A 12,576-nucleotide genomic window follows, 5' to 3' on the forward strand; every position below is an offset into this window, starting at 1 on the left:
GTATTTTCTTATTAAGGGAAGTATTTGGATTCCACTTTAATTTGTTCCAAGTCCATGCCTATTCTTTGGTGACAGAATCATTAAAAAAAAAAAAAAAAAAACCCTCTAACTTTGGTAAAACTAATCAGCGTGACTCAGCATGGCTTGCAGTGACAATTACTCTAATGACGTTGCCCGGGAGAAAGTTTGTACTGTTTTCTTTGACCTAACCATGCAGCTGAACGAAGGACTCTGAAAATAATTAATTATATAGGCAACTAATATAGTTGTGGTTAATTATCAGAAATGTCCATATTACAGACAAGGCCCCAAAATTTAGGCACAGATATAACACAGCTCAGTGGAGTAATAGAAATTATTATCCCTAAAAATATTAAATCTCCAGAATTTTGTTCATCGTTAACAAGATCTATGGCTGCTCTTGGGGACCTCACAGGCGAAGGCAGCAAAATGAACTAATCCATATGTCGCACATTCATTAAAACCAGGCAGTGCCTTGCAATTACAAATTAAATTAGTACATCTGGAAGAAGGAATACTAGGATTTACAGGTTGTTGTGATTTTTCCTTATCATAAAATAATGGAAATTGTGGTTTTGATTTTTATTTGATTAAAGGAATCATTTCATTGTTCTAATTGGAAAGGTATGTAAAACTTTCAGAATCTGGACATATGGATCAGCTTTGCTAATGGTGTCTGTTAATTTGGCATTGTTAACAGTCTGCTTTTTCCCTAGTGTACATATTTTTAGTTAGTCAGAAAGTATTTAGTTGAGCAGTTTTTCTTTAATTTCCACTTTTTTTTTTCCAGAGGGCTTTTTTACTTAAAATGTGTTGAGAATTTTTACTGCTTTTATGTCTGTCTGAATTTTCTCAAGTAACACAGTTTTCATGTGCTGTTTGGATAAAGACATTTTAGAATCCCCCTAGAATAGTTCAGTTTGGAAAACATCCTATAGACATGATTTGCTGGAGGCAAGCTAACATTACAGATTAAAAGTCTACACCAAGACAATAGAAAAAAAATCATAGTTGCTTCATATCAAGAGGAAAGATATTTTTAGTCTTTTTCTTTTTTCCACCGAGCCTGAAACACCTATTTAGAACTTTGAAACAAAAGGACATCACAAGTATCATAAAATACCACTCCCACACATTTCGTGTAACCTCCATTGGTAGCCATGTCCAGGTACAGGTACAGACATGCCAGGAATTACAGAAATTCCTTCACAACTGATAGTCTGAATGATGCCAAGCAAATAGACAGTGGTCCAGGAAAATTAGGAGTCCCCAAAATGGGCATGTGGCGAACTCTTCCTGGCTGGAAAATAGTCTTTATAACCTGCTCTGCGTTGTGGAGCTGATTTCCTGTTTATTTAGAAACAACATAGATGGGGCACCTGGGTGGCTCAGTTGGTTAAGTGGCTGCCTTCAGCTTAGGTCAGGATCCCAGGATCCTGGGATCGAGCCCCACATTTGGGCTTCTTGCTCAGTGGGGAGCCTGCTTCTCCCTCTCTCTGCCTCCACTCTGCCTACTTGTACTCTCTCTGTCTCTGTCAAATAAATAAATAAAACCTAAAAAAAAAAAAAAAAAGAAAAGAAAAGAAAAAGAAACATATGTAGAGAAAGCAAAATCCAGTGCTGTCAAAAAAAAAAAAGTAAATACATTCAGAAGCCTGCTAGTAATTTCTAAATTAGAGAAAGTTTTATTTGTTGCTAAAGCTGCTTTGTGTTATATCACCATCTACTGCAGACTAGTTTCTGGGAAGCACGGCCATTTCCTCTCCTTGTCTTACCTTTTCTAAGCTGCAGTAAAGAGTCCTGTACTTGGCTTGCATTCAAATAATATAGTTCAATATGATCTTTTATATTCAAATTTAGATACATCTTCTTACCTTTTTTGTATTGTTTGCAAAGGCTAACGTTTTTATTGCCTTTTTTAAATAAGTACTCAACTTTTTACACTTTATACTGACATTGAAGATTCTGTTCATAAAAGTTCCGGGTAATGGCCATATAAATCAGGAACCTACACTCACACAGAAGCACCTGTTATTTCCAGGAGAAATATTTAATTTTACTATCAGAGTTCTCAGAGTTCTCAGCTTAAGCAGAATAAAAGGTAAAATATGCTTTGGTTTTATATCAAATAAAGCCCAAGCAAACAATTAAGGTGTGCACTCAAGACATCTTTGTAACTTGAACAATGCTTTCATAATTGAGCAAAATTATTACCCCAAACCTAAACACAAACTCAATTCTATAGGGATGTGGTTAATTGCTGCTGTCCATGTGTCATTATCTGTTTTAGGGAAAGAGGTAAGGAAAGAGAAAACAGAAAGCCTGCTCCAAAATGTCTCCTTGACTGGCCTTTTCTGACATTACCTTTCTTTTCTAACCTCCCTAAAACGTCCAATACTGGGAATCAAAATACCAAGCTCTTTATTCTCTTTTCCAGAAAAGATATCGAATTATTCATTTACTATAAGGATATGGTTGGTACTCAGCTGGTACACATAACTACAGCAATTCCAACAGTCAATATTGTAAGTCTGAAATAGCCCCTCCCAAGGCACTAAGGCCCTGCAAGAAGAATCCAGTAGATCTTCACTTGGGAACCTGCTTGAACCCAAAAGATAGCATCCTTTCTTAATGGTCAGTGGCCTTGCCTTGTCTTAATGGCTGTTAAGTATTTTTAATAATATCCTTGATTATATGCAAGCATTTTTCCTCCAGAAAGTCAGAAGGGGAAAATACCTTTCATTTTACCATCTCTATGAGATCACAAATATATGTAGGAAAATAGAAACTAAGCAGACACTTTCTAAGATCCAGCCCTGAGGAAATGAGAATCAGAGCAAGTGATTTTTCTATGTGCACCAGATAGGGATGACCACGATGAGTACGGAGTACAGACCGGAGAAGGCAGCCTTGGCATAGTCCCCCAGGGGTAGGAGCCCTGGGGTCCCAGATCAGGATGTGACTAAGAGGACTGGGACCCCAGATCAGTTGGCAGTGAGAAATGGTAACGTGGAGAGTGGGCCAAGCAAGGGGGAAAAAGGAAAAGTGGCAACCACAGGAATAGGTGGCCTACTTTATTATTTCCCAAAAGCTAGTCTGGTTTCATGAAAAGTGCTAGCAGAAAGCTCCATTTCTTTGAAATAGCTTCCATTTCACTTTGCAAACTATCATTCCCATGGCAGGCCCTCTACCTACCCTCCTCAGCATAGTGAGGAGTGCCCTACATTGAGTTATAATTTATCTGTCGACTAGCATATGTTGCCCCCATTAGATACAGAAATCCTCAAGGTTAGAGATCACATTTTAGTATTTCTGCATATCCAGAGCTCCAGACAATGTCTGCACATAATTGTTCCTTAATAAATGTTGGTGAAATAGTCATCACAAATCAGTTGTGAGTTGAGAAATGTGTAGGTTAGAGAGGAGTAATACCCCCCTACCTGAGGTGTCAGGAGATGGTTTCGAACGAACAGATGATGTGTAGGTTCATAAGCTTCCTTGGAAACAGGTTCCCAAAAGTATTTTAAAATTCTTCTGTAATCTTATTTACATTTGAATTTGCCCAGCCAGAATGTAAAGGTGATTTACTCAGCAAGATAGTGACATTTAATCCTGTTCTATGTTTTTACAAATACAGGATTAAGGGAAAATAAATGATGGAATTATGACTGTATTTGTGTACACAGGCTATACTCCCTTTGCCCTGAGCTATTCCACTCAACTGAGCAAGACCTTCAACAGAGGGGAGAAAGAACCACCACACAATGTTTTTTAAGTGTCTTTGAAAAATGAACAGAAAAAGAACATCTTATTTTAGACTAGTAGGATATATCTCTTGAAGTCTTATGGGAAAATACTTCTCCCTTTCACTTACTTCTGGGGTTGACATTGAATTCTACCACCACAGGTAAATTTCTAGAAAGGCCTCTTCTCTTTTATGCCTTCTATGCACCATCAGGACAAGTGGGCCCAATGGGAATGGAAAGTCACCCAGGCTGCTATAACAAAACACCATAGACTAGGTGGCTTAAGAGGATGGAAATTAACTTTCTTATAGTCGCAGAAGCTGAAAGATTGGAAGTCCAAGATTAACGTGCCTAGTGAACACTCTTGTTTCCTGGTTTACAGATGGCTGCCTTCTCTCTGTGTCCTCAAATGGAAAAGAGAAGGATAGGGAGAGAGAGAGAGAGAGAGACTCTCTCATCTTTTATCTTGTAAAAACACCAATCCTATCATGAAGGCCCCAACAGATGATTCATCTAACTCTGATTATGTCCCAAAGGCCTGGTCTCCAAATACCATCACACTGGGGATCAGGGCTTTAACATCTACCTTTTGGGAGGCATAAATATTCAATCCATAACACCATTATATCATATGATGATATAATGGATATCTTCATTAAGGAAGAGTAGATTTTTCTGTTCTCCCTAGACACCAAATCCCTGTACTTGCATATCTGCTTCTAGCTGAACCTGAACTTAAAAAAACATTACCCCGGAGCTCGGCACCAGACAACTCAAATCATTCAAACATGAACACAGAATGAGGAAATAGGTACAAGAATGTTGAAGGCAGCATGTGTGAATATGTGTGACATAAAATACTAGTTCTGGGATTACTCCTGAGACTTCTAGGTCAATGACATTGGGCCATTATCCAGGGATCATGAGATAAGTAAGTCCCTGAGATGCCAGGCACTAAAGAGAGCTGTTGAATTCTAAGGACACTGATGTGTAGGGTCCTTTATAAGGGACCTTTTCTCTATATGAATGAGTATCCCACAGAACTAGTATCCTGCAGAGCTCTCATTAGAAAACATTTACCTGAGAAATACTCTTGAGTCCTCTTGCTAAATTGTCACTACTGATAGGATAAGAACTGGAAAAAGTGTCCATTGCAGACACTTGTCTACAAAGCACAATGTACCTTTTTAACAGGGGATTGGTAGTCCACTGATAGTATGCATAATGGTTACCCTGTGTCTTGGATAATAAAAAGCCCCATTGTCATTTAAAATGTATGCTCATTGGGGTGCCTGCATGGCTTTTTAAAGTCTTTTTTTAAAAGATTTATTTATTTATTTATTTATTTAAGAGATTGAGAGAGAGAGAGAATGAGCACGTGTTTGTGCATGCCCATGTACAAGTCAGGGAGGAGAGGACAGAGGAAGAGAATTTTTAAGCAGACTCCCTGCTGAGCACAGAACCCCATGTGCGGCTCAATTTTATAACCCCTGAGATCATGACTGGAACCAAAACCAAGAGTTGTGCTCTCCACCAACTGAGCTACCCAACTGGCCCAATAATAAAACTTTAAAAAAAAAAAAAAGTATGCTAATTTACTCACCATCTGTTCTAGATGTTAGAAGGATCCATCCCTACTCCTAGAGATGTAATTCATTGACCAAACCTGAACTGAACAACATTAATGATGTGCCAGATCTTGAGTTGAGGACTGAAGATGTAGAACTGAGACCAGAAGTGTACATTGGTTCCTGTACAGACATTTCTGCCTAATGGAAAGATGAGTTCCTTGAACGTTGAAGCTTCAAGTGTCCATCAGTGTCATCTGACAAAACTCACACACGAGCAATTAGCCTAACTAGGTCTATATCTGTTAAAGAAATTGAATCATTAACAATCTTCCAAAACAGAAAGCTCCAAGCCCAAGTGAACTCAGTGGTGAGCTCTACTGAGTATTTAAAAAGGAAATTATTCCAATTCTCTTCAATCCCTTTCAGGAGATAGAATCAGAAGGAGTACTTTCAAATTCATCCTTTGAGACTAGCATTACCTTAATACTAAAAGCAGCCAAAGACATTATAAGGAAAGAAAATTAGAGGCCAATATCTCTCAGGAATATAGATACAAAACCACCAACAAAATTCAGAAATATATAGAATGTATTATGTACCATTTGCAAGTGAGATTTTTCCCCCCAAGTACACAAGGCAGGTTCAACATTAAAAAATCAATTAATGTGATCTACCACATGAACAAGATAATGAAAAATAACGTGATCAAATCAGTAGTGTAGAAAAAGCAGTTGACAAAATCCAACAGCCATTCATGACAAAAATTCTCATTAAGTAAAATAAATGAGAACTCCCTCAATTTGATAAAGAATATCTATAAAAAAAAACTATAGAACAGACACTATACTTAACGCTGAGAAACAAGAAGGTTCAGTAAGATCAGGAACAAGGCAGGGATGTACCCCTCTCACCACTGCTTTTCAACATCATGCTGGAAGTTCTAGCTAATGCAATAAAACAAGAAAAGAAAATGTATACAGAATGGGAAAGAATAAATAAAACTGTTTTGTTCATAGATGACATGATCATGCATGTGGAAAATCAAGACAATATTGACTAAAAAATGGAATTAATAAGTGATTACAGCAAGACTGTAGGACACAAGTTTAATATACAAAAGGCAATTGCTCTCCAATATACCAGCAACCAAAAAAAAAAACAAGTTAAAATGAAAAATATAGTACATTTACATTCACAGCCTCCCAAAATGAAACATTTAGCTATAAATCTATCAAAATATGTACAAGGTCTATATGAGGAAAACGACAAAACTGTGATGAAAGAAATAAAAGGGAAACTAAATAAATACAGAAATATTCCATGTTCATAGACAGGAAAATTCAATATTATCAAGATGTCAGTACTTTCCAACTTGGTCTATAGACTCAATGCAATCGCAATCAAAATCCCAATACATGATTTGATTTTAAAGTTTATATGAAAAGGCAAAAGATCTAGAATAGACAAACACAATATTGAAAAAGAAGAACAAATCTGAAAGACTGGCACTATCTGAATTCAAAACTTGATATAAAGCCGTAATTTCAGAAGAGAATTGTATTGATGAAAGAATAGGCAAACAGATCAATGGGAAAAAAATAGAAAACCCAAAAATATAGTTAACTAATTTTTGACATAGAGCAAAGGCAATACAATGGAGAGGATACTTTTGTTCAGTAAGTATTACTTAAACAACTAGATATTTACATGAAAAAAAATGAATCTAAGCATAAACCGTACACCCTTCACAAAAACTACCACAAAATGGATCAAAGACCTAACTATAAAAAGCCAAATTATAAAACCCAGTAACATTGGAAAAATTTTAGATGACCTTCTATTTGGTGATGACTTTTTAGACAAAACACTGAAGGCACAATCCAGCAAAGAAATAATTGAGGGGCAGCTGGGTGACTCAGTCAGTTGTGTGTCTGACTCTGGGTTTCGGCTCAGGTCATGATCTTGTGGGTCATGGGACTGAGCCCTGTGCCACACTGTGTGCTCAGTAGGGAGTCTGCTTGAAAGGTTCTCTCCCTCTACCCCTCCCCCCATTCAAGCACTATAAATAAATAATAAATAAATAAATATTTTTTAAAAGAAATAACTGATAAGCTGGACTTTCTTAAAATTAAAAATTTCTTTTCCGTGAAAGACAATGTCAATAGAATGAGAAGGCAAGTTATTTATTGGGGGAAAATATTTGTAAAAGACATACCTAATAAAAAACTGCTATTCAGGTTATACAAAGAATTCTCAAAATTCCACAATAATAAAAAACCTAATTCCAAAATGGACCAAAGTCCTTTGAAAACATCTCACCAAAGAACATATACAGGTGGCAAATAAATATCTGAAAGGTCCTCAACATCATGGCGTAAGGGAAATTTAAATTAAAATAATGATCTACCACTATTCAGCTATTAGAATGACCAGGATAAGAAATTTGACAACACCAAATGCTGGTGAAGGTGTGGAGGAACAGGAACTCTCATTCATTGCTGGTGAGAATGCAAAATGGTAGAGCCACTTGGGAAGTTTGATTGTTTCTTATAAAACTAAAAATACTCTTATGTATGATCTAGCAATCACCCTCTTTGGTATTTACCCAAAGCAGTTGAAAACTTACATCCATATGAAGTTTACACAGAGATGTTTATGTCAGCTTTATTCATTTATTATTGACAGAACTTAAAAGCAACACAAGATGTCTTTTAGTAAGTGAATGAATAAACGAGGATCTATCCAGATAATGGAATATTATTTTATGCTGAAAAGAAATGAGCTATTTATACTTGAAAATATGTAGAAGGTAGAAGAAATAGAAATGCATATTATTATGTGAAAGAAGCCAATCTGAAAAGGCTGCATACTATATGACTCCAACTATATTACATTCTGAAAAAAAAAAACCCAAAACTATGATGAAAACAGAAAGGTCAGTGCTGCCAGGGGTTAAGGGTGGGGAGGGATAAATAGGTGGAGCCCAGAAGATTTTAGGGCAGGGAAACTACTCTGTTTAATACTATAGGGGTGCATAGATGTCATTATACATTTTTCTAAACTCACTGAATGTACAATATCAAAAGCAAACCCTAATATAAACCGTGGAGTTCAGGTGACAATAGTGTGTAAGTGTAGGTTCACCTACTGTAATAAATGTACTGCTCTGATTAGAAATATTGATAGTGGGCGGGGCTATACAAGTATTGGGGTAGGAGGTGTCTGAGGAATACCTATACCTTCCACTTAACTGTGATGTAAATCTAAAATTTCTCTAAAAACTAAAGGTCATAAAAATTCATTTCTCTTTACCCCTCTCCCCATTTTAGAAATAAGGGCACGAGAGACTCGGTTAATTCTCCAAAGTCAAATGATGAAAGAACTAAACCATATATTTCTCCCTATTGGTTCAGGGCTCTGTTTACAACAAGCCAATTTGGCTGGCCATTAGAAACAGGGTATATTGACTTGGTTTAGGTATAAAAGGAGAACAAAGTCTGTTTCTTAATAGAAACCTTGTCAAATACAAGATTGTAATGCAGTGTAATGCATTAATTGTAATGCAGTGTACATGGAATGAATGAACAAAATAAAAGACCACAGTGCTTTTCTATTCTGGATCTTGAAATACATAAGCCTCAAAAAAAGTCACATAATTATGGATGAGTTTCAACTATATTAGTTAATATCTACCATTTATGATATTAATAGTAGTTAATGTTAATGGAATACTTGTTTTGTGATATGTATTATGCCCAGCCTTTAATCCTTCCAATAACTGGGTATAGTAATGGTGCCCTTACTACTTTAGACAGGGGAAACTGAGGCATGGGGTGGTCCAGACTATTGTTGAGGTTCTCATAGCAGCAAGGGGCAAGACTGAGATCGAAGTCTAGTTCTCTCAGATTCTGAAATCTGTGCTTTTAACTACAATGCTACACATTCCTTGTGGGAGGCCTGAGTGTTTGATAGCATTTGTAACTGCAAATATATAGGAGATTTACCACTGGTGCCTTCCAAGAGGTAATAGGCACAATGTGGTTCAATTTTTTTAAATTTATTTTACAAAAGAGGAAACTGAGGTAAAAGGAGAACAGAACCAACTCTAGTGAAAGGAATGATGAAAATGGATGTTTTCCAAATGCTTCCATTAATCCTATCCCTAAGGCCAAGAAGTAGTGACGGAATACTTAGCAAAAAGCAGATAACTATTAAGTTTGGGCTAGGAGGCGGCGCCTGGGTGGCTCAGTGGGTTAAGCTGCTGCCTTCGGCTCAGGTCATGATCTCGGGGTCCTGGGATCGAGTCCCGCGTCGGGCTCTCTGCTCAGCGGGGAGCCTGCTCCCTCCTCTCTCTCTCTCTCTCTCTCTGCCTGCCTCTCTGCCTACTTGTGATCTCTCTCTGTCAAATAAATTAAAAAAAAAAAAAAAAAAAGTTTGGGCTAGGTGCAAAGCAGGAACTCAATATGTGCCCAAATACAGAAATAAGAAATATATTTCCTAGTGAGGAATTTTAAAATATCTAATTTCAATGTTTAATAAATAGTGTTTTTAAAATATAACTGGGGCTAATGAATTTTTCAGGAATTTTAAGCTTTTTGAAATCTTGACTTAGTTATAAAGGAAATGAATTTAAACTCAGTTTGCTTCATAGAGAAACTAATCCAGATATTCTTGGCATGGGAATTTTGAATGAGTCAAGACTTACACACACACATACACACACACATACACATTAGTCATGCAATTGTCGAGTACTCCAACATGACTTTAGAGTAACACTTATTTTCAAGGAGAGTAATAAAAAAATACTCTTTACTACTGAGATCTTCATTCATAATTACCTACTTGGTCAAAAATAGGTTACGCAAAGCTGGGACCCATCTGTGCAGTGAAAGCCATCTTGAGCATATATTTCTTTCAGGGGTTGTGCTAGGAGACTTTGGGGCTTGAGAAGGAGTAGCCAAATGTTTTCTTCTCCATTTCATTTTCTCCTGGGCTGTTTTAATATAAAGATACCTCTTGGGGCATCTGGGTGGCTCAGTCAGTGAGGCGTCTGTCTGCCTTCTGCTCAGGTCATGATCCTAGGGTCCTGAGATCAAGCCCCACATCGGGACCCTGCTTCTCCCACTCCCTCTGACTGCTGCCCCACTGGCTTGTATTCTCTCTCTCTCTGCCAAAGAAACAAAATCTTAAATAAATAAATAAATATACCTCTCCCTTTTCTCAGATGTTATTCTCTAATGAAATCACTGTTTGATACCTTTATTTTCTCTCTACCAGGGAGTATAAGATTTTCAGTTCTCTGAATTCCCCAGTAGATGTCTTCCCTCCCTCAACCCCCTACCCTCCCAACCCCCCAACCCCTGCATAGGGGGCCACTGCCTGTCTGCTCCCTGGAAGTAATTAATAAGCAGCACAGAGATTTTTAATGTCTGGATGCACAGAGGTAGGGCAACAGGAAGGTGCTAAGAATCCATTATTCATATTTGGAACAAAAATAAATAAATAAATAAATCTTTAAAATGGGAATGGTGCCATTTCTCTAACTTTACCAGCTAGTCAAGCGCTGGTCTGTAACTGTGGAAAGAGAGCAGATGTGACCATGTAACGCACCACAGCCAGAGAAGCTTGAGTTGCCAATGGAAAGAAATGCTAATAAGAATTCAATGACTCAAGTGTAAATAAGGAAAATTATCAACAAAGAAAAAATTCAAAACATAATGTAAAATATAAATCAAGAGCCACAGAGCATTAAGTCGTGAAAAACTCAAAACCAAGTTCCTAAACTGCTAGAAGGAAGGGGGTGTGCGGCTAAGTTTTGAATTTTTGTTTTCTGGAATCATCAAAGGCCTCCCCCCCCTTTTTTTTTTAAGATAATCATTGAGGGAAGAGCCAAAGCCGAAGAAAGCAAAAAATGAAAGAAAAATATGTAGAAATACACAATAGATGGGAAAATGTTAGGAACTGCCTGTTTTAAAACCTATATTAATAATTCAACAATAGATTTTTATTGTATTTTTTAAAAGATCTTATTTTTATTTATTTGAGAAAGAGGGGGAGAATGAGCAAGGGATGGGGGAGCAGAGGAAGACAGAGAAGCGGACTCTCCTCTGAGCAGGGAGCTTGACATGGGGCTCCATGCTGGGACTCCAGGATCAGGACGGGACTCCAGGATCATGACCTGAGCTGAAGGCAGATGCTTAACCGACTCAGCCACCCAGTGCCCAGGAATTCAAGAATAGATTTTTTTTAATTAACAATAATGTATTATTAGCCCCAGGGGTACAGGTCTGTGAATCATCAGGCTTACACATTTCACAGCACTCACCATAGCACATGCCCTCCCCCATGTCCATCACCCAGCCACCCTCTCTCTACTCCTCCCACCCCCCAGAAACCCTCAGTTTGTTTTATGAGATTAAGAGTCTCTTATACTTTGTCTCCTTTGGGATCAAGAACAGACTTTTAAAAGCAGTGCTGTAGTTCTCTTGGAAGAGAGGGAACTTCAGCAAGGAGGGCAACTGGCACAAGTTGAAAAGGTAAGAAAGCAAGTTGAAATGATCTCCAAAATGTGGACATAGAGCCAGTTTCATATAGCTTAATGAAGTCACCTTAAAACTAGATTTGAAATATTAATTAATTTATTTCTTTGTTCATTTAAAATTCTATTTGAACTTGGTGCAGGGGATGGTGCTCAGAGTAAAAATCACCCATAATGCTGCTTCACACTGATAGCACTATTAAAATCTTATATATAAGGATATATAAATTAATACTGTACATGACTGCCATAAAAAATCATACTAAGCATAGTATTTAGAAAAAGAGCTTTAATAATTGGAAATAATTTGTGAATACCCTTCTTTATCATAAATATTCTTCTACAGTATTATTTTTAATGTATTATATACAATCATTCCATTTCATGAACATATCACAGCTAGCTTGATCAGTTTCCTATCCGGTATTTGAATTGTTTTTTATTGTTCCCTCTATTATCAATTCTGTGGTGAATATCATTGCGCCTAAATCTATCAATGGATATCCTTAGGATAAAATTTCAGGTTTCTTTGAGATGGGCCAAATATACAAGGATTTTGGAGGTTTGTTGTAATACTAAAAAAATTTCCATCAAAAAAGTCTTGACCCTCCTAAGACGGGATAGGGAGGGAGACAAACCATAAGTGACTCTTAATCTCACAAAACAAACTGTGGGTTGCTGGGGGGAGGGGGGTTGG

This window comes from Neovison vison, chromosome 8, assembly GCF_020171115.1.
Source record: "Neovison vison isolate M4711 chromosome 8, ASM_NN_V1, whole genome shotgun sequence".
Classification (NCBI taxonomy): domain Eukaryota; kingdom Metazoa; phylum Chordata; class Mammalia; order Carnivora; family Mustelidae; genus Neogale; species Neogale vison.